The 4,433-nt window shown below is 33.1% G+C and overlaps 1 long non-coding RNA gene across 1 annotated transcript; it reads right to left on the minus strand.

Moving 5' to 3' along the window:
• Window positions 1-271: 271 nt before the first annotated feature.
• Window positions 272-4,165, minus strand: LOC109814636 (uncharacterized). Its single transcript, XR_002241086.3, has 3 exons — window positions 3,750-4,165; window positions 2,199-2,292; window positions 272-502 (listed from the first exon to the last, which is right to left on the minus strand). It is a non-coding gene; the product is annotated as an uncharacterized LOC109814636 (long non-coding RNA).
• Between the last annotated feature and the right edge of the window lie 268 nt (window positions 4,166-4,433).

Below are 4,433 nucleotides of genomic sequence, written 5' to 3' on the forward strand. Positions count from 1 at the left end.
TAATCCAAATTCCATTGGATAATATTAACTTTTTTATAAGAAAAAAAAAATTAATGAGAATACAAACTATCAATAGAAACCCATAATATAGACAACAAGATGTCAAATAAAAAAGACAATAACAACATAAAAAACAATGGTAATCAAACATTTGATATCTGTGACAACAAGACCATATTGAGTGGACAATTTAAATTCAAATTTCTGCTCCATCCATAATAGTAATGGACAATGGATTGATAGTAATGAAAGTTACATAACTACAAAAGAGTAACAACAATCAAAGCTAATTTAGAAGTCCAAGTTGACAGCAAATACAACACCACAATATATAACCAAAAGAAACTAAGTTTTTACAACAATATAAATTCAAAAACCATGATAACCTAAAGTAGTCTACAATATAAGAAACTAGGTCTAAATATTAGACTGACTATTCAAGTTGCTACCACCAGATGATCCTCTAGCATCTAACGGCGATTCAGGTTCACTTCCAACGTCACTAGGTTGAAATAAGAAAAATAAATTAGTATCAGTACAATTTAGAGATAAAGGATGTGTAATTTGGTCCTAATATATAATTCCATAATCCAAGTGCAATCTCCAAGATTAAACTAATAAGTATCTTAAGAAATAAAATTGAATAAAATTGTCACTTCTATATGGTGTTGAAGCAACAAATAAGAGAAAGAAAAAACAAGTAACCTAAGCCTATGCAATCACATCCAGTATTACATTCAATCACCAAATAATAAGTCATAATACTTACCTGATAATACTTACCTGTGAATGAAATAATAAGTCATAATACTTACCTGTGCACATATTCTGATTATATATTAAAGATCTATGCATAATCATTAAATACTTTTACTATATCGATTATTTATCTACTTGATAATCCGAATACCTTTAAGTGTGAAAGAGTATCATTGCAAATATCATAAAGAACTTATTGGACTGTGAAAAAGCAAAAGGAGTTCTACTTAATTTGAAGGACTACATCAGTGCTTAATTCCAACATGTACACCCATGATACAAGATCACATTAAATATTGGTTTTTTAGAATATTACGATTAAAATTTTAATTTCTAATAAGGTAAAGTCTGTTTGGATTTTGAATTTAAGTAGCGTACATCTACTAATGAACCATACCCCTTTCCAAATTATTACATATGCAAAACAATTTAGTTACAGTTTTATAATTAATTAAAATTAAATGTGCGTAATCGTTTACGAGAGAAACTCAAGTGAATGACTTGGTTAGGATTTTGAATATTTTATAAACAGAGGATGCTCAACTATTCTAGTCTACGAAGGCTATCGAACTTCAAAAGAAAAAGAATGACCACTACCTTATGTTTTCCAGTGACATGTTGTATAATGATTTTCACAAACTTTCAAATTTGAAGATAGCCTTATTTGAATAATTTAAGAAAAGTTAAACTGAGAATCAAACTGAAAACACAAATCATACACCCAAAAAAAAAAAAAAAAAAAACTGAAGCACAGCAGACATGGTAAGAAATATCCTACGTAGTGTTATTATAATAAGTAGACGTAACAATTTGTGGGAGTGTAAAAAATATTTATATTGCAAATAGATAAATTATTATTGTTAAGAAGTAAGAAAGTAGAATAAAAAGATAATTGGCAATAAGGTAAGGGACGTGATTATTTAGCAGTGAAGTAATATAATCACGTGCGTCTGCGGCAGCCAGAAGTCCTTATTGAAATTGAAAAGGTAATTCTTATAAGTTAATTCACTTGTAGTCTGGTTGGATGATTTTCAACTAAGAAGAAAAGGTGTTTGACAACTATCGTTAATTCGATCCAAGTATTTGACAACTATCAGTTAATTTGATTTTTGAAGCCAGAGCCAGATTGAGTGATGCACAGTTGTACACTAAAGTAGGAGATTAAAATGCCCAACAATTACTAATTTTAATTACTACAATTTCTGTTTTATAATTTCAAGACTTAACTTGGTGCTCATAATTTCAAAGTCAAACACGAACATATACTCAAATTAAATTCAAGTTTAACACAAAATAGCATCTTCATCAATCAATTCATATACCCCTCCAACTTAATCACCATATTGTGAACATTAACACTAGACCAATTAATCAGAAATTTAACCAAGATCCATTCACAAAACATGAAGATGAAGTTAAAGTGAATGAGCAACACTTACACGTCCATATCGACCAGACGGGTAAGTTTCAACATATCCAAGCTGAGCTTTGCCTCCTAATCTCCCCTTGTAGATGGCTCTAGTATTGAAAATTCTGACCACCAAAAATAAAAGTAACATAGAATACTCAGCTTTTCAGAGGGCTTTATCATTTATCTTCAAACACAGTGAGAAGCTTTGCATAACAGAGTCTCCTAACGCTACCAGTAAAATTAATTATCATGAAGTTATCCTCTCATTTTAATTCTAGATGTCAGGTGGTGTTGTCAACGAACAATAGTAGTGTATGTGGTTGAAAGGAATCATCATCATACTTATATTTAAGAGAGTAGACAATACAAGTGATATTAACATATTTACAAACCAATCTTAATAAAAATAATTAGGAGGCTATAAGCACCAAACAGATTTACAAACCAATCTCAATAAAAATAATTAGGAGGCTATAAGCACCAAACAGAAGTCAGAACAGGAATTTAATGATTAAACAAGCCTAAAATAGAAGTAGTACCACACCTCCAGTAAAAACAGAGATGAAGGAGGAAGATAGATCCATGCAATCATAAAAACCAAATAGGAAACTCAAACACTTTTCCACATTGCACTAGAAGTTGCAACTATATATATTGTTCACGAAATTGCTATCAAATCAAGCTGAAACTTCCGTACGTGAGATGGCAAATCCATAAGAAACAGCTAAACGAGCACTAACATTACCATTCCAAACCCCCACCAACACAAATCTTGGACCAATCCACCGAAACCAATATAAAATATAAAGAGACCAACATTTTCCAAGCATGCCATAACGATGCAAACAACACAAGCCATCCCAAAACATGAACACAGAATACAGAAACATGAAAATGAAGCAAGTGGAAGCTCCTAGTACATGACAAGAGTAATAGAGTTTAAAAATCGAACACAATCCAACAAGGGAACAATTAAAATGCTATTTGTTTAAAAATGCTATTTGTTTGACAGTAGAAGCCCCCAAAAAAGTGACATCAAACAATTAAAATTTAACAAGACAATCCAGTCTCAGTAGCAACCTTACCTTAAACACAGAAAAGGACAATTATTGTGAAAATTTAAATATTTTTTTTAAAAAAACTTTGTGTCCTGAGCTCTATTTTATGACATACACTATAGAGAAGGGGGGAAATTTTATTATTTACTTATTTTTTTCCCATTCTGCCAAGTTTGGACAGGATTAAGATTTTCAAAGAATTGGTTAATTTTATCCAAAAAGTTGTGGGGAAGTTTCGTCGGTTTTGGACCTTTTATCCACTACACACATATTTGACTTTGGCATAAGACACTATATCAGGAAATTCGGACCCACCATAGTTTTTTCCCTCACGTATACACCATTAGACTTCATTTGGCCAAAGCTTTTCAAAGAAGACACTACCAGGTTCACACACCACTCGTAAAATCAATGAAACAAACAATCATTTTCAACCAATCACAAACCCTACGACAACAATATAATTGTCAAACACTTTCTCTTTAGTAGATGAAATTATAGAAAAGAAAGAGGAAACATACTTGAAACACTAGAAGGTAGGGTGAGAGAGAGGGTTGAGTAGAGCGAAAATGTGGGAGATTAGCCCTAACGTGGGAGCGACGCACGGATGAGCAATGCCGCACGCGCGGATGAATGGAGCAGCGTGCAGATGAACAGAGCAGCGTGCGGTTGACCGGAGCAGTGTGCGGCTGAGCGGAGCGGTGGAAGTGGATGAGCCAGGCAATGCGCACGGTGGAAGTGCACAGATGAACGAAGTGGTGCGCTTGGCTGGAGGAGCAGAGTCAGTAAAAGGTAAATGTGGACAAAATTGGAGGGATTGGGTGAAAATAAATTGCGGGGGAAAATGGTGAAATTTTTTACGGAAAATTGCCTCTCAAATTTCAAAGGGCATAAACCTCCTCAAAAAGTGATAAAAACCGCCACTATTTTTACAATTTTGAGCGTTCTCCCAAAACGCCGCAACTCATGTTATTTTGAGGGGGTTTCTAAAACCGCCGTAAAATAACCCCCACTAAATAGCATTTTTTTTGTAGTGTTTGTTTGAGGGAATGTAAAAACCCAAAGAGAAACATGTATTGCCATTCAAAGATTTGAAGAAAGATACAATATAATGGTGTGCAAATGATGTAACTAATTTGTACCTCTTAAAGGGATACATCTAACGATATTGGACTGGATTACCAACTTTGGCTTCATAAGGTAAA

Source organism: Cajanus cajan, chromosome 1 (genome assembly GCF_000230855.2).
Source record: "Cajanus cajan strain Asha chromosome 1, NIPB_CcT2T_4, whole genome shotgun sequence".
Lineage (NCBI taxonomy): Eukaryota > Viridiplantae > Streptophyta > Magnoliopsida > Fabales > Fabaceae > Cajanus > Cajanus cajan.